Genomic DNA, 25,094 nt, shown 5'->3' on the forward strand with positions numbered 1-25,094 from the left:
GTTTGACCATCGGTTTGTGGGTGACAAGTGGTGGAAAATAACAACTTGGTGCCCAATTTTCCCCACAAAACCTTCCAAAAGTGACTAAGGAATTTAACATCCCTATCACTAACTAAACTCTTAGGTATGCCATGCAACCTAACAATATTTCTAAAAAATAAATTTGCAACATTTGTAGCATCATCAGTTTTATGGCGTGGAATAAAATGTGCCATTTTTGAAAACCTGTCAACAACAGCAAAAATTGAATCATGGCCTTGTTTAGACCTAGGTAATCCCAAAACAAAATCCATAGACAAATGAACCCAAGGATCACTAGGAGTAGGCAAAGGTGTATACAAACCTTGTGGCAAAACTCTAGATTTAGCCTTAGCACACATAATGCACCTAGCACATACTCTTTCAACATCTCTTTTCATATTCGGCCAATAAAAATGTTCCTTCAATACATCTAAAGTTTTGGCAACACCAAAATGACCCATTAATCCACCAGCATGAGAATCATTCACAAGTAATTCACGCATGGAACTCTTAGGCACACACAATATATTTTCTCTAAACAAATATCCATCATGCCTATAAAACTTCTCAAAAGCATTCTTTTCACAAGCTGCATACACTCTAGCAAAGTCATCATCTTCAGCATATAATTCTTTCACATATTCGAATCCTAATAACTTTGCATCAAGAAGGGAAAGAAGGTTATACCTTCGAGATAAGGCATCAGCCACCACATTTTCTTTCCCATGTTTGTATTGAATCACATATGGGAAGGTCTCAAGGAACTCAACCCATTTTGCATGACGCCTACTCAACTTATTTTGCCCCTTGATATGCTTCAATGACTCATGATCTGTGTGGATGACAAATTGCTTTGGCCAAAGATAATGTTGCCATGTTTCCAAGGCACGTACCAATGCATACAACTCCTTGTCATATGTAGAATAGTTTAAAGCTGCTCCATTAAGCTTCTCACTAAAGTATGCTATTGGTCTCTTTTCCTACATTAAAACGGCTCCAATACCTATTCCTGATGCGTCACACTCAATCTCAAAAGTTTTAGAAAAATCAGGTAAAGCCAACACAGGAGCGGAACATAACATCTCTTTAATTTTGTGAAAAGCATCATCTTGTTTCTGTTCCCAAACAAAATTAACATTCTTTTTGACAAGATCATTCAATGGTGCTGCAATGGTACTGAAATTCTTAATAAATTTTCTATAGAAACTAGCTAGTCCATGAAAACTACGTACTTCAGATGCAGTCTTTGGAATGGGCCAGTCTCTAATAGCTCTAATTTTTTCATCATCAACTTCAACACCATTAGCACTAATGACAAATCCTAAAAAGACAACCTTTTCCATGCAAAATGAACATTTCTTCAAGTTAGCATATAATTTTTCCTTTCTTAACACATCGAATACAACCCTTAAATGATGCATATGTTCATTCATGCCTCTACTGTAAACCAATATATCATCAAAATAAACAACAACAAATTTTCCAATAAAAGCACGCAACACATGATTCATCAATCTCATAAAAGTGCTAGGAGCATTAGTTAGCCCAAAAGGCATCACTAACCACTCATATAGTCCATGTTTTGTTTTAAATGCAGTCTTCCATTCATCACCTACTTTCAAGCGAATTTGATGATATCCGCTTTTCAAGTCAATTTTGGTAAAAACACAAGCACCACAAAGTTCATCCAACATATCATCCAATCTAGGTATAGGATGGCGATACTTTACAGTGATTTTGTTGACCGCCCTACAATCCACACACATGCGCCATGTGTCATCTTTCTTTGGTACCAAAAGGACGGGTACAGCACAAGGTGATACGGTTTCTACCCTTAGTAGCTGATTCCACTAAGAAGAAAGACCAAAGGACCGTCTTCAAAACAAGCCAAGAAACTCCCTTGAACCTTCAACCCTTCACCTTGAAGATGGAGAACTGAAAATATAATTCCCAAGAAAGACAGCCAAGAACAAGACTAATTCACCTATGCTGATGAACAACCTTGAACATATAATAAAACTTAACAAATCAAGGCAAGAATTTGCTAAGAAAAATAGAGAGAGTTCTAAGAAGAACTTTGAAGCAAAGCTCCAGCAATTTTGCTCAAAAGATTAACATATGAATTCTGTTCTCTAAATGAAACAAAAGAAGGCTAATATGGGTTGGTGTATTCTGCCAAGACATTTCTACAACCATGGGACATGTGCAAGTCTTGGTTAATGCACCAATCTCACCAAAAATAGATACAAAGTTCAAACATTAATAGAAAAGTCAGATTTGGCAGCCTACAAATGAGAGACAATCTGAAAAGAGATGTTTTGTCTTGAAGTTAAAAGTAGTAACTTTGCTTTTCCAATAAATAGTTGAAGTATGGCTGGAGCTCTTGGACAAAGTTATGGCTTTCAATCTTTGCAAAATGGACAAAAGCATCTTCAAAAAGTTGGCGGAGATGGGCTGCCAATTGTGCTGCCACCTAGGCACTCCACATGGACGCCACATTGGATGCCAACTAGGATGGATTTGCTGAGGTGGCTGCCACATGTATGCCAACTTGGACGGATGCCACTTGGTCTCTTGGCTCCTCAAATATGCAAAGAAATGTACAGCAAGGTTGGCTTCCCTCTTCCAAGTCCAAACCGAATACTTGCAAGAGGTTGGACTTGGTGATGTGTGCTACAAGCCTTGAAGCTTCTTAGCCATTGCTCTAGTTATTGGCCCTTGGTGTGGAATTGGTGCAGCCGGTTCCTCATCATCCTCTCCCTCTTCGAAAGAATTCGTCCTCGAATTGTCATCATCTGCATAGAAAGGAGCAAGATCAGTCACATTAAATGTAGCACTTACACCATACTCACCTGGAAGGTTTATCTTGTATGCATTGTCATTAATTCTCTCTAGCACTTCAAAAGGTCCATCACTGCTAGGCTGAAGTTTTGATTTCCTTTGTGTAGGAAACCTCTCCTTTCTCAAGTGAACCCATACAAGATCACCAGGTTGGAACACCATCTTCTTTCTCCCCTTGTCAACTTGGGCTGCCCTCCTCTCATTCACTTTCTCCATTTGTTGCTTTGCTTTTTGATGCATTTGTTTCACCATTTCAGCTTTCCTTTTTCCATCTAAACTAGCAAGCTCATTAGTAGGCAAAGGCAACAAATCTAAAGGAGTTAGTGGGTTAAAACCATAAACAAGCTCAAATGGTGAATAACCAGTAGATGAATGCATAGACCTGTTGTATGCAAATTCTATGAATGGTATGCACTCCTCCCAAGCTTTCAAGTTTTGGTTAATCATTGCACGTAGAAGAGTGCCCACGGTCCTATTGAAAACTTCTATTTGCCCATCCGTTTGTGGATGGCAAGTGGTGGAGAAACAAAGTTTGGTTCCTAATTTTCCCCACAAGACTTTCCAAAAATGGCTTAGAAATTTCACATCCCTATCACTAACAATTGTTCTAGGAATGCCATGCAATCTAACTATCTCCCTAAAGAACAAAGAAGCAATGTAAGATGCATTATCAGTCTTGTGACATGGTATGAAATGAGCCATCTTGGAAAAACGATCAATAACAACAAAAATACTATCATGGCCTTTCTTTGTCCTAGGTAAACCCAAAATGAAATCCATGGATAAATCTACCCAAGGTCACTAGGAACACTCAATGGCATGTATAGACCATGCGGCCTTACTTTGGACTTTGCCTTCATGCAAGTCACACATCTAGCACACAATCTCTCTACATCCCTCTTCATGTGTGGCCAATAAAAATGTTCCTTTAAAATTTCTAAGGTCTTTGCAACCCCAAAATGTCCCATTAAACCACCAGCATGTGATTCTTTAACAAGCAACTCTCTAATTGAGCATTTAGGCACACATAATTTATTTTCCCTAAACAAGAAACCATTATGCCTATAGAATTTATCATATGTAGCATGTTCACAAAAGGCAAACACTTTCCCAAAGTCATCATCATTAGGATACATTTCTTTCACATGTTCGAAGCCTAAAAGTCTAGCATCAAGCATGGAAAGTAAAGTGTACCTCCTTGAAAGTGCATCAGCCACCACATTCTCTTTGCCTTGCTTGTATTGAATCACATATGGGAAACCTTCAATGAATTCACTCCACTTGGCATGGCGCTTGTTGAGCTTGTTCTGCCCCTTTAAGTACTTGAGTGACTCATGGTCACTATGAATGACAAACTCCTTCGGCCACAAGTAGTGTTGCCAAGTCTCAAGTGCACGCACCAAAGCATACATCTCTTTGTCATAAGTGGAGTAGTTCAATGTAGCCCCACTTAGCTTCTCACTGAAGTAGGCAATCGGTCTCCTTTCCTGCTTCAAAACAGCTCCAATACCCACTCCAGAGGCATCACATTCAATCTCAAAAGTTTTAGAAAAATCAGGTAAAGCAAGTAAAGGTGCAGAACACAATTTCTCCTTGAGTGAATTAAATGCATGCTCTTGTTCTTCCCCCCACTTGAATCCCACATTCTTTTTTACAACTTCAATCAAGGGTGAGGCTATGGTACTGAAGTCCTTTACAAATCTCCTATAAAAACTAGCCAACCCATGGAAGCTCCTCACATCACTCACGGACTTAGGTGTAGGCCACTCTCTAATGGCTCTTACCTTGTCCTCATCAACCTCAATTCCCTTGCCACTCACCACAAATCCTAAGAAAATAAATTATCCATACAGAAAGTGCATTTCTTAAGATTGGCATACAAGTGCTCTTTTCTCAACACCTCAAAGACTTGCCTCAAGTGCAGCAAATGATCATGCATATTTTGGCTATATACTAGGAAATCATCAAAATACACCACAACAAATTTTCCAAGGAAAGCACACAACATATGGTTCATAAGCCTCATAAATGTACTAGGTGCATTGGTCAAGCCAAATGGCATGACTAACCATTCATATAGTCCATATTGAGTCTTAAAGGCAGTTTTCCATTCATCTCCTAATTTCATGCGAATTTGGTGATAACCACTCTTTAAGTCAATTTTAGAAAATATGCATGCACCATGCAACTCATCAAGCATATCATCAAGTCTAGGTATGGGATGTCTATACTTTACAGTGATTTTGTTGATTGCTCTACAATCCACACACATGCGCATGCTCCCATCTTTTTTTGGCACCAAAAGAACAGGTACGGCACATGGGCTCATGCTCTCCCTAACATGGCCTTTTGCTAGAAGCTCCTCCACTTGTCTTTGAAGTTCCTTAGCCTCTTCCAGATTGGTCCTATAGGCTGGCCTATTTGGGATTACAGCGCCAGGCACAAAATCTATTTGGTGCTCTATGCCTCTAATGGGTGGTAGCCCATTAGGTATTTCTTCAGGGAAGACATCCTCAAACTCCTGCAACAAGGGCAAAGCACAACCAGGAATGGATTGGTCAAGGTTAGAAACATTGGTGTAAGCTCCCTTACAAATTAGCAAAGCCATTGGCAGACTAGAAAAATATGCAGTCCTCACATCCTTGGCTTTTGCTAGCAAACTGACTTTATTCTCTCCACTCTTCTCACAACTCTCATTTTTCCCCGAGCCCTTTCCTGTTGGTTTTACTCTTTTGGAATTTTCTCTCTTCTCTTTCTCTTCCTCATTTTTCCCTCTTACTTTTTCCTCTCTTTCTTTTCTTTCTTTCTCTCTCTTTTTGCACTCTTAGCTTGGCCTCTCTTTGTTTTTGCTCATTCATGGTCTGTTTTATCCTTAATTGATCTTCAAAAGCTTGTGCGGGTGATAATGCTGCTAAAGTAACCCTTCGTCCATCATGATCAAAGGAGTACCTATTCCTAAATCCATCATGCACTACCTTCCTATCATATTGCCATGGTCTCCCTAGCAAAATATGTCCAGCATGCATTGGCACCACATCACACAACACCTCATCCTTATACCTTCCAATAGAAAAAGCCAACATCACTTGCTTGTTCACTTTAATTTCCCCACATTCATTCAGCCATTGCAACTTGTATGGTCTAGGATGCTTCATGGTGCACATGCCAAGCTTCGCAACCATGAGTGTGCTGGCAACATTCACACAACTACCACTATCTACAATCATGCTACAAGTTTTACCATTCACCAAGCATCTAGTGTGGAAAATATTTTCCCTTTGTAGTGCATCTCCCTCTTCTTCCTTTGCTTGTGCACTTAGTGCACGCCTAACCACCAGAATATTACCTCCCACGGCATGCTCTACATCACTAGCTTCCTCCAAAGGAGGCATACTCTCACTAGCATCATCATCATCAACATCATCATCTTCTGATTCGATCTCCCCATTCTGCCTCATCACCATCACCCTCTTGTTAGGACATTGAGATGCATAATGTCCCTTCCCTAGGCACCTAAAACATTGGATATCCCTAGTTCTTCCAAGTAGAGGTATTCTGTCCCTTGCCTTTCTCAGTCACACTAGGCTTTTCTCCACCCCTAGTCTCCTCTTTCTTTTCCTTAGAAACAGCCTTGGAATCATAAGTTTCACCCTTCTTCCAATTCGGTTTTCATGGAGCATTGTTGCTCGAATTCATACCTACACCCATCTTGAATGCTTTCTTCTTCTTTAGTTGTTTTTCTATCTTGATTGCCATATTTAACATGTCATCAAGCTCTACATAGTGTTGTAGCTCCACTATGTTGGCAATATCAAGATTCAGCCCCTTTAGGAACCTAGCCATAGTGGCTTCCCTATCCTCCTCTACATTGGCTCTTATCATAGCCATCTCCATCTCCTTGAAATATTCTTCCACACTTTTGTTTCCTTGCACCAGCCCTTGCAACCTTTGGTGCAACTCCCTATAGTAATGTTGAGGTACAAATCTGTCCCTCATGATTTGCTTCATCTCATCCCAAGTTTCAACACCCCTCATCCCATTTCTCCTTCTTTTAGTGAGCAATTGATCCCACCAAACTATGGCATAATCTGTAAACTCAACTACTGCAAGCTTCACCTTCTTTTCCTCACTATAATTGTGACAATAAAAAATGAGATCCACCTTCCTCTCCCACTCCAAATATGCATCCGGATTGGCTTTGCCTTGGAATGGTGGAATTTTCATCTTGATCCCACTAATGTTACCATCCACTCTCCCTCTCCCTCTTGCTTCCTCCATATCACCTCTTCTCAAGTTTCTGCCTCCACCTCTTCCACCCCTATTACCTCTCATCCCTCTCGGTCTATGGTGGTCATCATGTGCAGCAGAGTGCTGGTCATCCTCTTCATCAGAATCATCATCATTTTCATCCCCCCAATCATCTATAGGTGGTGCATTGTTCACTCTAGATCCCCTAGTCCTATTCTGCCCCTCATTTGTGTTTTGTCTACCATTCCCACTATTCTGCTCAATTCTTTCAATTCGGTCAGCTAGGTTGCTCAATTGTCTACCAATTCTTTCCAAATGCTGAACAAGTGCTTGTTGGTAAAAAGGATTATCCATATTAAGCCCACTAGTTTGTTCTTGTGACATTTTTAACACCTGCACAAAAAAATTAGCAAAACAGAAAACAACCTCACAATTTCACTCAATTTTGGTCACTCAAGTGTTTGTACTCAGTTTATAGGCTTTTACCCTCTTGAAGTTCTTGCCACTCAATGCCTTTTTCCACTCAAGCTAGCTTACCAAGTGCTTGTTAGAACTAATGCAATTCTAGCAAGTTTAAATCAAGTTTTAATATATGTTCAAGCACAAACTCAAGCAAAACGTGTGGAATAAGTGTTTGTTATGACACTTGAAGCAAGAAATGAAGACACCAAGCTCTAGAGCAATGAAGTGAAATAGGAGTCGAAAAAGGCAAATTTGGAATTTTGTAAAACTGTTTTAAGAGCAGCAACAAGACATAGTTTTAGTAGGAAAATCAAGTCTAGAGGTTCCAGAAAGCACCTTGAAGTTTTGGACTCCAAATTGGCCTAATAAGTGCTAAATTTGGTTCACCAAGTAAACGGTAGAATTTTTACACCAAACTTGATTTCTAGGCTTAATTTTGTCTACAAATCACCCCAATGAAGTTTTAGAATTTTCTGGGTTGGTTTAGTTATACCTCCCCCAAAACAGCCACTAAATAGAAATATTGAACTTACAATATTCCAGCACTCAAACATACACTTTAGCACCTTTTTTTTTTCTTTCTTTTTATTCTTTTTTTTTTTTTATATCATGTAACCACACAACAGATACATCCAACACTAAACACTTCAATAACACACTTCACAAGACACAAAGATGCAAATAACCAGGTTGTGAGGAAAAGGCTTAAGGTAGGAAAAAAAAACACAAATGTGACAAAACTAGGGAAACAAGGACAGATGCAAGAAAGCCTCTAATATACCCTAAGATTAGTAGTATTGAGTGTAAACTCACTACTAAGCCCTGAATATGTTCAGATTTTCTTACAAACACCAGAAAACACAAGGACTTGAAGAACCTTCAAGGCCGAAACACAAGGAAGATAAAAAAGGAGAAAGGAGAAAACAAGAACACAACAAAATGGATGACCAACCTGTTTTGAAGAGAAACTAAGCTCTGATACCAAATGATACGGTTTCTACCCTTAGTAGCTGATTCCACTAAGAAGAAAGACTAAAGGACCGTCTTCAAAACAAGCCAAGAAACTCCCTTGAACCTTCAACCCTTCACCTTGAAGATGGAGAAATGAAAATATAATTCCCAAGAAAGACAGCCAAGAACAAGACCAATTCACCTATGCTGATGAACAACCTTGAACATATAATAAAACTTAACAAATCAAGGCAAGAATTTTCTAAGAAAAATAGAGAGAGTTCTAAGAAGAACTTTAAAGCAAAGCTCCAGCAATTTTGCTCAAAAGATTAACATATGAATTCTGTTCTCTAAATGAAACAAAAGAAGGCTAATATGGGTTGGTGTATTCTGCCAAGACATTTCTACAACCATGGGACATGTGCAAGTCTTGGTTAATACACCAATCTGACCAAAAATAGATACAAAGTTCAAACATTAATAGAAAAGTCAGATTTGGCAGCCTACAAATGAGAGACAATCTGAAAAGAGATGTTTTGTCTTGAAGTTAAAAGTAGTAACTTTGCTTTTCCTATAAATAGTTGAAGCATGGCTGGAGCTCTTGGACAAAGTTATGGCTTTCAATCTTTGCAAAATGGACAAAAGCATCTTCAAAAAGTTGGTGGAGATGGGCTGCCAATTGTGCTGCCACCTAGGCACTCCACATGGACGCCACATTGGATGCCAACTAGGATGGATTTGCTGAGGTGGCTGCCACATGTATGCCAACTTGGACGGATGCCACTTGGTCTCTTGGCTCCTCAAATATGCAAAGGAATGTACAGCAAGGTTGGCTTCCCTCTTCCAAGTCCAAACCGAATACTTGCAAGAGTTTGGACTTAGTGATGTGCTTATGCACCAAGCCTTGAAGCTTCTTAGCCATTGCTCTAATTATTGGCCCTTGGTGTGGAATTGGTGCAACCGGTTCATTCATGCCTCTACTGTAAACCAATATATCATCAAAATAAACAACAACAAATTTTCCAATAAAAGCACGCAACACATGATTCATCAATCTCATAAAAGTGCTAGGAGCATTAGTTAGCCCAAAAGGCATCACTAACCACTCATATAGTCCATGTTTTGATTTAAATGCAGTCTTCCATTCATCACCTACTTTCATGCGAATTTGATGATATCCGCTTTTCAAGTCAATTTTGGTAAAAACACAAGCACCACAAAGTTCATCCAACATATCATCCAATCTAGGTATAGGATGGTGATACTTTACAGTGATTTTGTTGACCGCCCTACAATCCACACACATGCGCCATGTGCCATCTTTCTTTGGTACCAAAAGGATGGGTACAGCACAAGGGCTCATACTTTCACTCACATATCCCTTAGCTAGCAATTCCTCAACTTGCCTTTGTAATTCTTTGGTTTCTTCAGGGTTACTTCTATAGGCTGGACGGTTAGGAATAACTGCTCCAGGTACAAAATCAATCTGGTGCTCAATCCCTCGAATAGCTGGTAGTCCAGCTGGCATCTCCTCAGGTAGTACATCCTCATATTCCTGCAAAAGGGAGACAACAACACTAGGCAAATTGGGGTCAAGGTCAGATGTGGATAAACAAGAGTCGTTAAACACAATTAATAACATTTGCTTGTTGGCAAACATGGCATTCCTCACATCTCTTCCTTTAGCATACAAGCTTAATTTTCTCTCCCCTCTTTCCGCACAGCCTCCTTTTGCTCAAGATTCACCTTTTTCAAGCACTCTTGGAATGTTTTCTTTACTCTCTTTTCTTTCCTCACAACCACCCTTGTCTTGCTCACTCACAACATTTTCACTCAATTTCTTTTCACTCCTTCTTTTCTTCTCTGCTCTCTTTTCGGCCACTCTTGATTTTTCCTCACCCATTGCTTGCTTAAGCCTTGTTTGGTCTTCATAAATCTGTTTTGGTGTCATAGGTGCCAAAATGATTTTCCTTCCATTCATTTCAAAAGAATACCTATTTTTATACCCATCGTGGATCACCTTTCTATCAAATGGCCAGCTTGCATTGGAACCACGTCACACATAACCTTATCTTGATACTTTCCTATTGCAAAGGAAATCAGTGCTCGTTTTGTTACTTTCACCTCACCACATTCATTCAACCACTGCAATTTATAGGGTCTAGGGTGTTTCGATGTCCTCAACCTTAATCTCTGCACCAAAATAGTACTAGCAACATTGGCACAACTTCCCCCATCAATGATGACACTACAAGCTTTGTCTTGGATAAGACACCTTGTATGAAAAATTGTTTCTCTTTACAATTCATCACCAACATCCTCCTTTACTTGAGTATTTAATGCTCTCATATTCACTAGAGCACTTCCTTCAGCAGCATATTCTACCTCTGCATCCTCCTCCCCTGAAGATGTGGAATCACTCACAATTTTCTCCTCTGTTTCTATCTCACCATTTTCTCTCATGACCATGACTCTCTTGTTAGGGCATTGAGAAGCTATGTGTCCACTGCCCAAACACCTAAAACACTTCACATCTCTATTTCGAGTAGTAGTTGCAACCTCCTTTCCTTTACTTTCTACAAATTTCTTCTCCACCTTCTTTTCCTTATCCTTATCCTCATTTTTCTTATAGTTGCTAAAAGCCTTTTCCCTATCCTCCTTCTTCCAGTTAGACTTCCAAGATGAAGAAGTACCTGCATTTCCTCCAAATTTTGACTTGCTTTTAAGTTGCCTTTCTACCTTCATAGCCATGTGGACCATATCCTCCAACTCAACATAGTGATGTAACTCAACAATATGAGCAATCTCCTTGTTTAGCCCATTCAAGAATCTAGCCCATTCAAGAATATGGTAACTACTGATATGGGGTATAAACACTTTGTAAATTTTCAAGAATTTCTGGGTCTATTTGCTATGTGAACATAATTTGATCGGGTCTGCCGCAAAATTTTGGTTCAGCAGGCAAACGATATCAAACAACCCCCAAAATTTACACCCAACGTCTTAAACACACCCAGATATTGCTGGTACAGTTTCAGGCTAAATTGGTAAGTCGAACTCAATGAACCAGAAAATCTCTCATGCTTAATATCAAAATGAAGGAAGCAAAATGGATGGCTAGAATAATCGCGTTGGCTTGATTAACCCAAATAGAGAATCAAATAGCAACTAAACCCCAAGAGAATCTACCTTTTTTAAACAAACAGGTCCAACTAAACCCCAAGAGCCAAATAGCAAATATGAAGAAGGTAAGAAACACAAAGAATAAAAAGCAAATAGAGAATCTACCTTGTTTGGACGTCCCTTTGCTCTGATACCAAAAACTGATGTGAACCTTCAAGTAATTGGTAACTTGAAAACCCACATTCAAGAATTAAATGAACAATATGGAAAGCACCAAATCAAGATGTATGAATTTGAATCTTTGAACCAGCACAATCAGATTATTGTGTAATTCAAAGAAAATATCAGAAATGGGATTCTTGACCTAATTCATATGGAGAATGAATAAACAAAGAATATGATGCACATTAAACCTTGCAAGATAGAATCTCAGCAAGTTAATGAGCTTCACAAGAACAAAGGCAACAGGCAATTTACTCACTAAAGGAGCAGAAACAATCTCTCATTAATATTCAAAGTGTGTCCTCCACTCTCTCATTACACTTGTATTTATAGCCTCTTGGCTTCAAAGCTAAAGACAAAAATATCCCTACTTTAGTAACAGCTGTAAGGAGCTTTAAGTCCAAACAAAAATTAATCTATCAAAAGATTAAAAACTCCTTACAAAAAGTAAATTTAATACAGTAGCAAATAAGGGCATTTAAGTCCAAAAGAGAGGTGGTTTTAACAGATGGAATATTCCTTGAAAAAAGGTGCCAGCAGATACATGTACATGGGTTGGATCTGGTGCATTAATATCCACAAGTTATTCCATGTAATCTAATGCTCCACATGACACCTGGTCACTTCTAAGCATAATTTTCACCAAATTTAATCCTTTACATTTTTCTTCATGCCATTCCATCTTATAATCCTTGCTCCTTATGATTTCACAAATTAAATTCTGAAGTGATTTTGCTCTAGCTCAAGTAATTGAACCTTGGATGAAAGCCTTTGTCGTGGATGTAGCTTGATTCTCATCACTAAATTTATGCAATTCTTGGTGTATTGTGTGAACTGCTGGTAATTGTGATAAGTTGGTGGCAAACTTGGATATTTAAGCTTGATATCACTTCTTTAGGTTGTCACTTTTCCAGCTTATTACTCTTTTATTTTGGTGTCTTCTTTCTTGATTCCTTATTGCATTACATTTCCATGCTAGAGCTTTTCTTTTCTTGACTTCTTGAGTCACATTATTGCTTTCTTGATTACTTGTTTTGATCCGTCTCGTTCAAGAATTTTATTGTGTGTTAAATTTTTTGTGAGTACAGCTACCTTGTTTCGACGTCCCTTTGCTCTGATAACAAAAACTGATGTGAACCTTCAAGTAATTGGTAACTTGAAAACCCACATTCAAGAATTAAATGAACAATATGGAAAGCACCAAATCAAGATGTATGAATTTGAATCTTTGAACCAGCACAATCAGATTATTGTGTAATTCAAAGAAAATATCAAAAATGGGATTCTTGACCTAATTCATATGGAGAATGAATAAACAAAGAATATGATGCACATTAAACCTTGCAAGATAGAATCTCAGCAAGTTAATGAGCTTCACAAGAACAAAGGCAACAGCCAATTTACTCACTAAAGGAGCAGAAACAATCTCTCATTAATATTCAAAGTGTGTCCTCCACTCTGTCATTACACTTGTATTTATAGCCTCTTGGCTTCAAAGCTAAAGACAAAAATATCCCTACTTTAGTAACAGCTGTAAGGAGCTTTAAGTCCAAACAAAAATTAATCTATCAAAAGACTAAAAACTCCTTACAAAAAGTAAATTTAATACAGCAGCAAATAAGGGCATTTAAGTCCAAAAGAGAGGTGGTTATAACAGATGGAATATTCCTTCAAAAAAGGTGCCAGCAGATACATGTACATGGGTTGGATCTGGTGCATGCATGTCCACAGGTTATTCCATGTAATCTAATGCTCCACATGACACCTGGTAACTTCTAAGCATAATTTTCACCAAATTTAATCCTTTACATTTTTCTTCATGCCATTCCCTCTCTTTCCTATGATTTTTCAAATTAAAAAAAAAGTGATTTTTTGCTCTAGCTCAAGTAATTGGACCTTGGATGAAATCCTTTGTCGTGGATGTAGCTTGATTCTTATCACTAAATTTATGCAATTCTTGGTGTATTGTGTGAACTGCTGGTAATTGTGATAAGTTGGTGGCAAACTTGGATATTTAAGCTTCATATCTCTTCTTTAGGTTGTCACTTTTTCAGCTTATTACTCTTTTATTTTGGTGTCTTCTTTCTTGATTCCTTATTGCATTACATTTCCATGCTTGAGCTTTTCTTTTCTTGACTTCTTGAGTCACATTATTGCTTTCTTGATTACTCGTTTTGATCCGTCTCGTTCAAGAATTTTATTGTGTGTTAAATTTTTTGTGAGTACAGTCTTGGTTTGAGTTACTTGAGTTTGATAAGAACTTGTGGACATAGCCAGGAGAGGTAAAAGGCACAGAGTGGTGAGTTCATAAGAGGGGAAAAGCCTTGTTGAGTTAAACACGCTGTTGAGTGTAAACACGTAAGGGAGTGAGTGAGGTGTTTTCTTTACACTAACCATTTTCTTGCAGGTCTGAAAACATGTCTAGAAGGGGTGATGGTACTGAGGGGGAAGGTGAAAATCCATTATACATGCAGGCTATCAGACAACAATTTGAAAGAATGAATGTTGTGTGCAATGGAATCATAGATAGGTTGGAAAGATTGGAGCAAAGAGATAGGCAAAATGAGAGAAGGCCAAATAGGAGGGATCTTGTACCTGCCGTAGTTGAATCTGATGAAGATGAGGTTGATAACTATGATTTTGAGGTTGAAAGGCCTAGGAGGGGTAGGTATGAGAGAAGAGCTGAAGATAGGAGGAATGGGGATAGGAGGATAAGAAGAGAGGAAAGAGAGAGGAATAGGGTAGATGACAATATCAAAAGTATTAAAATGAGCATCCCTTCTTTCCAAGGGAAAAATGATCCGGATGTGTATCTTGAATGGGAAAGGAAGGTAGAAACTGTGTTTGATTGTCATCACTATTCAGAGGAAAAGAAAGTAAAGTTAGAAGCAGTAGAATTTACTGATTATGCTTTGGTATGATGGGATCAAGTGTTGATTAGTAGAAGGAGAAATTATGAGCAATCAATTGCAACCTGGGGTGAGATGAAAACTATAATGAGGGAGAGATTTGTTCCTAGTCATTACTATAGAGAGCTACATCAGAGGTTACAAAGATTGACTCAAGGTTCCAAAAGTGTTGAAGATTATCATAAAGAAATGGAAATTGCTATGATTAGAGCAAATGTGGAGGAGGATAGAGAAGCCACCATGGCTAGATTCTCTTGAATGGGCTAAACAAGGAGATTGCTCATATTGTTGAGTTACATCACTATGTTGAGTTGGAGGATATGGTCCACATGGCTATGAAGGTAGAAAGGCAACTTAAAAGCAAGTCAAAATTTGAAGGAAATGCAGGTACTTCTTCTTCTTGGAAGTCTAACTGGAAGAAGGAGGATAGGGAAAAGGCTGTTAGCAAATATAAGAAAAATGAGGAAAAGGAAAAGAAGGTGGAGAAGAAATTTGTAGAAAGTAAAGGAAAGGAGGTTGCAACTACTACCCGAAATAGAGATGTGAAGTGTTTTAGGTGTTTGGGCAGTGGACACATAGCTTCTCAATGCCCTAACAAGAGAGTCATGGTCATGAGAGAAAATGGTGGGATAGAAATGGAGGAGGAAATTGTGAGTGATTCCACATCTTCAGGGGAGGAGGATGCAGAGGTAGAATATGCTGCTGAAGGAAGTGCTGTAGTAATTATGAGAGCATTAAATACTCAAGTAAAGGACGATGTTGGTGATGAATTGCATAGAGAAACAATTTTCCATACAAGGTGTCTTATCCATGATAATGCTTGTAGTGTCATCATTGATGGGGGAAGTTGTGCCAATGTTCTTAGTACTATTTTGGTGCAGAGATTAGGATTGAGGGCTTTGAAACACCCTAGACCCTATAAGTTGCAGTGGTTGAATGAATGCGGTGAGGTGAAAGTAACAAAGCGAGTGCTGATTTCCTTTACAATAGGAAAGTATCAAGATGAGGTTATGTGTAACGTGGTTGCAATGCAAGCTGGCCATTTACTACTTGGCCGACCAGGGCAATTTGATAGAAAGGTGATCCACGATGGGTATAAAAATAGGTATTCTTTTGAAATGAATGGAAGGAAAATCATTTTGGCACCTATGACACCAAAACAGATTTATAAAGACCAAACAAGGCTTAAGCAAGCAATGGGTGAGGTAAAATCAAGAGTGGCCGAAAAGAGAGCAGAGACGAAAAGGAGTGAAAAGAAATTGACTGAAAATGTTGTGAGTGAGCAAGACAAGGGTGGTTGTGAGGAAAGAAAAGAGTGTGAAGAAAACATTCCAAGAGTGCTTGAAAAAGGTGAATCTTCGGCGCAAAAGGAGAGCTGTGCAGAAAGAGGGGAGAGAAAATTAAGCTTGTATGCTAAAGGAAGGGATGTGAGGAATGCCATGTTTGCCAACAAGCAAATGTTATTAATTGTGTTTAAGGACTCTTGTTTATCCACATTTGACCTTGACCCCAATTTGCCTAGTGTTGTTGTCTCTCTTTTGCAGGAATATGAGGATGTGCTACCTGAGGAGATGTCAGCTGGACTACCACCTATTTGAGGGATTGAGCACCAGATTGATTTTGTACCTTGAGCAGTTCTTCCCAACCGTCCAGCCTATAGAACTAATCCTGAAGAAACCAAAGAATTACAAAGGCAAGTTGAGGAATTGCTAGCTAAGGGTTACATGAGAGAAAGTATGAGCCCTTGTGTTGTACCATTCCTTTTGGTACCAAAGAAAGATGGCACATGGCGAATGTGTGTGGATTGTAAGGCGGTCAATAAAATTACTGTAAAGTATCGCCACCCTATACCTAGATTGGATGACATGTTGGATGAACTTTGTGGTGCTTGTGTTTTTACCAAAATTGACTTGAAGAGCGGATATCATCAAATTCGCATGAAAGTAGGTGATGAATGGAAGACTGCATTTAAAACAAAGCATGGACTATATGAGTGGTTAGTGATGCCTTTTGGGCTAACTAATGCTCCTAGCACTTTTATGAGATTGATGAATCACATGTTGCGCGCTTTTATTGGAAAATTTGTTGTTGTTTATTTTGATGATATATTGGTTTACAGTAGAGACATGAATGAACATATGCATCATTTAAAAGCTGTATTCGATGTGTTAGGAAAGGAAAAATTATATGCTAACTTGAAGAAATGTTCATTTTGCATGGAAAAGGTTATCTTTTTAGGATTTGTCATTAGTGCTAATGGTGTTGAAGTTGATGATGAAAAAAATTAGAGCTATTAAAGACTGGCCCATTCCAAAGACTGCATCTGAAGTACGTAGTTTTCATGGACTAGCTAGTTTCTATAGAAGATTTATTAAGAATTTCAGTACCATTGCAGCACCATTGAATGAATTTGTCAAAAAGAATGTTAATTTTGTTTGGGAACAGAAACAAGATGATGCTTTTCACAAAATTAAAGACATGTTATGTTTCGCTCCTGTGTTGGCTTTACCTGATTTTTCTAAGACTTTTGAGATTGAGTGTGACGCATCAGGAATAGGTATTGGAGCCGTTTTAATGCAGGATAAGAGACCAATAGCATACTTTAGTGAGAAGCTTAATGGAGCAGCTTTGAACTATTCTACATATGACAAAGAGTTGTATGCATTGGTACGTGCCTTGGAAACGTGGCAACATTACCTTTGGCCAAAGCAATTTGTCATCCACACAGATCATGAGTCATTGAAGCATATCAAGGGGCAAAATAAGTTGAGTAGGCGTCATGCAAAATGGGTTGAGTTCCTTGAGACCTTCCCATATGTGATTCAATACAAACATGGGAAAGAAAATGTGGTTGCTGATGCCTTATCTCGAAGGTATAACCTTCTTGCCCTTCTTGATGCAAAGTTATTGGGATTCGAATATGTGAAAGAATTATATGCTGAAGATAATGACTTTGCTAGAGTGTATGCAGCTTGTGAAAAGAATGCTCTTGAGAAGTTTTATAGGCATGATGGATATTTGTTTAGAGAAAATAGATTGTGTGTGCCTAAGAGTTCCGTGTGTGAATTACTTGTGAATGAGTCTCATGCTGGTGGATTAATGGGTCATTTTGGTGTTGCTAAAACTTTAGATGTGTTAAAGGAACATTTTTATTGGCAGAATATGAAAAGAGATGTTAAAAGAGTATGTGTTAGGTGCGCTGTGTGTGCTAAGGCTAAATCTAGAGTTTTGCCACAAGGTTTGTATATACCTTTGCCTACCCCTAGTGATCCTTGGGTTCATTTGTCTATGGATTTTTTGTTGGGATTACCTAGGTCTAAACAAGGCCATGATTCAATTTTTGTTGTTGTTGACAGGTTTTCAAAAATGGCACATTTTATTCCATGCCATAAAACTGTTGATGCTACAAATGTTGCAAATTTATTCTTTAGAGATATTGTTAGGTTGCATGGCATACCTAAGAGTTTAGTTAGTAATAGGGATGTTAAATTCCTCAGTCACTTTTGGATGGTTTTGTGGGGAAAATTGGGCGCCAAGTTGTTTTTTTCCACCACTTGTCACCCACAAACCGATAGTCAAACTGAAGTAGTAAATAGGACACTAACTACTCTTTTGCGTGCTGTGGTTAAGCAAAATTTGAAGTCATGGGAAGATTGCATTCCACTTGTTGAATTTGCATACAATAGAAATGTGCATTATTCTACTGGCTATTCTCCATTTGAAATTGTGTATGGTTTCAATCCTTCAACTCCTTTGGATCTTTTACCTTTGCCTGTGAACGAGCTTGCTAGTTTAGATGGAAAAAGAAAAGCAGAATTGGTGAAGAAAATCCATGAACAAGCCAGGCTTCAAATTGAAAAGAAAAATGAAAAATATGCTAGTCAAGCCAACAAAGGAAGGAAGAAAGTCACATTTCAACCTGGAGATTGGGTATGGGTTCACTTGCGCAAAGAAAGGTTTCCCTCTCGAAGGAAATCAAAATTACAACCAAGATGTGATGGACCTTTCCAAGTGCTGACCAAAATTAATGATAATGCTTACAAGATAAACTTGCCCGGTGAGTATAATGTCAGTGCCACCTTCAATGTTGTGTTGATGCAGGAACAGATTCGAGGACGAATCCTTTTGAAGCGGAGGGGAATGATGAGAATCAAGCTACATCCACACCAAAGGATTTCATCCAAGGTCCAATTACTAGAGCTAGAGTTAAATCACTTCAAAATTTAATTTGTGAAATCTCAAAGAGCAAGGATTATAAGCTGGAATGGCATGAAGAAAATTATAAAGGATTAAATTTGGTGAAAATTAAGCTTGGAAGTGACCAGGTGTCATGTGGAGCATTAGGTTACATGGAATAAACTGTGGACATGCATGTACCAGATCCAACCCATGTACATGCATCTGCTGGCACCTTTTTGAAAGAATATTCCTTGCTGTTATAACCACCTCTCTTTTGGACTTAAATGCCCTTATTTGCTGCTGTATTAAATTTACTTTTTGTAAGGAGTTTTTAGACTTTTGATAGATTAATTTTTGTTTGGACTTAAAGCTCCTTGCAGCTGTTATTAAAGTAGGGATATTTTTGTCTTTAGCTTTGGAGCCAAGAGACTATAAATACAAGTGTAATGAGAGAGTGGAGGACACACTTTGAATATTAATGAAAGATTGTTTCTGCTCCTTTAGTGAGTAAATTGGCTGTTGCCTTTGTTCTTGTGAAGCTCATTAACTTGCTGAGATTTCTATCTTGCAAGGTTTAATGTGCATAATATTCTTGGTTTATTCATTCTCCATATGAATTAGGTCAAGAATCCCATTTCTGATATTTTCTTTGAATTACACAGCAATCTGATTGTGTTGGTTCAAAGAATCAAATTTATACATCTTGATTTGGTGCTTTCCATATTGTTCCTTTAATCCTTGAATGTGGGTTTTCAAGTTACCAATTACTTGAAGGTTCACATCATTCTTCCAACTACTTAACCCTACTTTGACCCCAAACTACTCCATAAAAACTTGTTAGTTCAACTTGAGAAAGCTTTAGAGGAATGAAAGAAAAGGAAAAAAGGAAGAAATTGAAGAGTTGAACTTCAAAGTTAAGGATAGTGGTTTAAATTAAAAATTTATTGTTTAATACTTATGTTTTTAGTGTAAGTAACTTAGATTTTAACTTAAAATTAAAAGAAAATAATTTTTGAAGGACCAAAAAAGAATTTCAACCAACAGTTAGGGTTTGAAATGAATGATTTTGAGGTATTTGAATGGTAGTTTAGGTTGAGTTGTGTATGTGAAGTATGGGTATATGTTTTGAAAGTATTAGATTTGAACTCTATGTAATTAGGGTTTTGAGCATGTGAAAAATTGGAGAAAAAGTTGAGAATTGGTCAATTAATGTAAATGACCTTATTCGAGTTAAGAAATGGTCAATTGTGACCATTTGTAGTGTGTGTAAATTGTTAGAAATAAGTTTCAATTCAGATTGGTTAAGGTCAATATGCAGACAGTTTGACATAGGTCCTTTTTAGGGACCAAAACTGAAAATTTACCAAACCAATTGGTGTGAGGTCAATTGGGAATGAAATTAGACACAAAATGGACCATTTATCATTTAGGAATCATGCCCAGAGAATAACCATAACTTAGTGAACAATCAGGCCAAATCCGGATTAGGGCATACTACCCTGTACAAAAATGACTAAATGAATAGTAGTTACGTAAATAACCATAACTTGGTCTAGGAAGGTCCAAATGACCTAAATTTTATACCGATGGAAAGCTGAGACATAGAACTACAACTTTCATGAACAAAACAAACCCAAAATTTGACCATAACTTGTCCAAAAAGTCGCATGCAATTAGTGTACAAAAACTGTCAATATCCAAAAAATGTCCAGAATTCTTGTAACACCAAATCCAGCTAGCCCCATTCAAATAGGCATAACTTCGGCTACAAAACTCTAAATAGAGTGATTCAAAATAGGAATTAAAGCTAAGACAATAAGAAACAACTTTGATGAAGGATACTTAGCCAAATTCCCACAGTAACCAGACCAATGGAATAGTAGAATACAAGGGACCAAAATGAAAAATTGTAATTTCTCTTTGGAGACTTAGAAATTGAATTGGCAATCAATACCAATAAAATTAACACCCAAAATGTGGCATATGGGTACAATTAGAACTAATAAACCTATTAAGTATAGAAAAGTCAATATTTTGACATGAATAGTGCCACCAAATACAAAAATATGAAAGACTCGAAATTTATAAATTGTAATAGGAAGGATAAATTTGTAAAGAAATTGTTGGAATTTAAGTATTAGAAATGGATACTAAAACACTTTAAATTTATGTGTTTCAGTTAGAAAGGGATCTTCGAAGGAGAAAAGAAAGTTTGAGTAAATTGAGTAGACAAAAGAGGTTTGTGCACAATAAACTTTAATTTATCATTTTCTAATTGAAAACTTATTTAGCTATGCATTGTGTATTAGTTGTACTAATTATGGGTTTCGAGAAATGCTGTGTTGCCATTTTATGAATGGAAATTTGAATTGGAAATTGATTTGTGTTTTGCGTGAGATGTTTGAATAACTTGATTTAAATTTATTTTTTATTCACACTTGGCATGGCAATATCACTAAGTTTCTCCTCCATTTATGGGGTGCGTATGACTATATTCCTCCCTTTCTGGCTTCCCAATCAGGAGGTGAGTTTGGATGAGTACTCATTAGCTAGCTAGCCACCTCCCTCATTGATTTCGATTAGTGGGGTGAGTATACCTTGTCGTGATGTACACACGGCATGTTCGGAAATTTTGTGTCATGGCCTAAGTTGTGTTAGTGATTTGCAACACAGTGTTTATTAAATTGTTTGATTAAAATTGTGTTATATTAAGCTTTGAAAATTGTGATTTGTGATAAATGTAATTTGAAAATTGAAATGTGATTGTGAAATATTTGAACTATGAATTAATAACAAATGTTTTATATTATGCATTTTATATTTTATCATGCACCACTGAGTATTTTTATACTCAGCGATAGCTTTCTTTGCTGTCGTAGATAGAAACAAGGAAAAAGGCAGCAGAGTGAGCTGCTGATTGTTGGGACTACACTGAGGTTTTTGTACGGGTATTTAGTTATACCCTTGTATATTAGATTTTGATTATGAGATTTTGAGCAATAGGGGCTAGGTAAAGGATTAAACCTCACATGAGATGTGATGGGCAAGGAGTTGCTCACTTATAGTTTATTGTAATTCCAATAATGGATGTGCCTGAGGATGATCAATAGGATTATAAGAATTCAATCACCCACTAGAAATCCATCCAACTAAGATTTCCGTTTTCTACTTTGGAAGTGTAGGATTCGCTAAGTTAGTGGGAGGACCAATTTGATTAAAAGACCATAATCATTTTGGTTAAAAACATGATACATTTACTAATTAATCTGGTTATTTTCTGCAGTTAATTTTCTGATAATAATGAGCACACAACAACTACAACCATCCAATATCTTTGCAAGTATACTTGATTGCAATAGGTTGACAGGACCAAATCTATTTGATTGGCTAAGAAATTTGAAACTTGTCCTGAACCTTAAACATATAGGATATATTCTAGACTCAAATGTTCCTAGTCCCTTACCTCCAAAGGCCACTCAAGAGGAACATGAAACTTTGGACAAATGGAAGGAGCATGATATGAGAGCCAAGTGTTACATGCTTGCTTCTATGAGTAATGAGTTACAGAAGCAGCATAAGAACATGCAGAGTGCGAGTGAGATTCTCCTTCACCTACAAGAGCTGTATGGTGAGCACAGCAGGAATGCTAGATATGAGATATCTAGACAGCTATTCCGCATGAGGATGTCTGAGGAACAAAATGTTGGGGATCATGTCCACAAGATGATTCGGCTGATTGAGCAGCTGGAACATCTTGAATTTAACATGGATTTCCAATTGCAAACGGATTTGATCCTTCAGTCCCTTCCTGAGTCATTTGGGAATTTTGTGATAAATTTCCATATGACTAAGCAGGAATGCACCTTGGCTGGTTCACTCAATATGCTGGTTATTGCCTAAAAGAATATGTTGGGCAATAAAGGAAAAGAGGTAACTTTGATTGCATCTTCTTTTGCGGGAAAGTCCAACAAGAAGAACGGAAATAAGAAAAAGAAACCTAAAATTCCTAGTCCTTCCAAGAAGATAGCTAAATAGAAGGGGAAGACTAAAGCTGATGGAGGCAAAGAAAAGTGTTTTCACTGCCAGCAGGATGGGCACTGGAAAAGAAACTGCCCAGAGTATAGCAATCTAAAAGAATGCAATGCCATGGTGAAAATCAACTCAAGTTCAAAATATATTTGGCACTTAAGGTTAGGTCATATTACAGAAGATAGGATTGCAAAGCTGGAGAAAATGAGGATTTTATCTTCATTAGGTTTTGGACCAACTCCAACTTTTGAATTCTGCCTTCAAGGCTAAATGACTAGATTACCCTTTGTTGGACAAGGACTAAGAGCTAAAAAATATTTTGGATCTAATACATAGTGATGTATGTGGTCCATTTAAGGAAATGGCTAGCGATGGTTTTCATTATCTTTACTGATGATAAATCAAGGTTTGGGTATTTATATTTGATGAAATACAAACATGAATCCTTTAAAAAGTTCAAATAATTTAAATCTAAAGTAGAAAATCAAACGAGAAAAAATATTAAAGTTTTTCTATCAGATCGTGGAGGTGAATACTTGAGTACTAAATTTGATGAATACTTAAGAGAGCATAGCATTGTTTCCCAGCTGACTCCTCCAGGAACACCACAGCTGAATGGTGTATCTGAAAGGAGAAATCGTACCCTATTAGATATGGTACGTAGTATGATGAGCTATACTGATATGCCAATCTCCTTTTGGGGATTTGCATTAGAATCAGCTTTGCATATTCTGAATAGGATTCCATCAAAATCAGTATCTTCCACACCTTATGAGATATGGCATGGAAGAAAACCAAGTCTTAAGCATGTTAAGATTTGGGGTTGTCCAGCTTATATCAAAAAGCTGAACACTGATAAATTGGAAACCAGATCAGAAAAGGGTCGATTTGTTGGATATCCAAAAGATAGTTTTGGATATTATTTTTATTTGCCTACATCACAAAAGGTTATGGTAAGTAGAGATGCCACATTTCTTGAACAACAGTTTGTTCAAGAAGGAGGCAAAGGAAGGCAAATAGAGTTAGAATTGGAGAATTCTGACTAACCAACAGATCAGATGGATATAAATCCATCTAGTCAACCTACATCTGTTGATGAAACATCTACTGTAATTCCTTGCAGATCGACCAGGATATCTCACCCACTAGTGAGATATGGTTTTCTTCATGAAGAAGAACAAGAGTTGTCTACTCATGAAGAAGTAGATCATGGATATGATCCACTTACCTATGAAGAAGCTATATCGGATATAAACTCTTCAAAATGGATTGATACTATGAAATCCGAGATTGATTCCATGTATAAGAATTAAGTTTGGGATCTTGTTGACCCAGCTGAAGGTATTGTACCTATAGGGAACAAATGGGTTTTCAAGAAGAAAATTGGTTCCGATGGAAAGGTAGAGATCTATAAAGCAAGGCTAGTAGCAAAAGGGTTTCGCCAAACGCAAGGAATCGACTATGAGGAGACTTTATCGCCTGTTGCCATGCTTAAATCAATTAGGATTCTATTAGCAATAGCTGCATACTGTGATTATGAGATTTGGCAGATGGATGTCAAAACAGCTTTTCTCAATGGATACATTGAAGAAAACATTTTCATGAAATAACCTAGTGGTTTTGAATCCCAAGATGGTTCCAAAGTGCGCAAGCTAAAGCGATCCAATTATGGGTTAAAACAAACTTCGAGGAATTGGAACATTCGTTTTGATGAAGCCATTAAGTCATTTGGTTTTATCGAAAACGAGGATAAGCCATGTGTATATAAGAAGGTCAGTGATAGTGCTATCATTTTCCTTGTCTTATATGTGGATAATATTCTGTTGATAGTTAATGACACAGGTATGTTGACAATTGTAAAGATATGGTTGTCAAATACATTCTCCATGAAAGACTTAGAGGAGGCAACCTATATTCTTGGGATTTGCATCTATAGAGATAGAGCGAAATGAATAATTGTTTTATCCCAAAGTCTATATTTGGAAAAGGTGTTAAAAAGGTTTAACATGCTTGATTCCAAGAGAGGATTGTTACCAGTGAGACATGATATCCAACGTTCTAAAGAGATGTCTCTAAAGACACCTGAAGAAAGAGATAAAATAATTAGGA

At 37.5% G+C, this 25,094-nt stretch overlaps 1 pseudogene; it reads right to left on the reverse strand.

Moving 5' to 3' along the window:
- Positions 1–2,694: 2,694 nt before the first annotated feature.
- On the reverse strand, positions 2,695–9,445 carry LOC131178369 (uncharacterized; annotated as a pseudogene).
- Between the last annotated feature and the right edge of the window lie 15,649 nt (positions 9,446–25,094).

The sequence above is a fragment of the Hevea brasiliensis genome, chromosome 3 (genome assembly GCF_030052815.1).
Source record: "Hevea brasiliensis isolate MT/VB/25A 57/8 chromosome 3, ASM3005281v1, whole genome shotgun sequence".
In the NCBI taxonomy this organism is placed as follows: domain Eukaryota; kingdom Viridiplantae; phylum Streptophyta; class Magnoliopsida; order Malpighiales; family Euphorbiaceae; genus Hevea; species Hevea brasiliensis.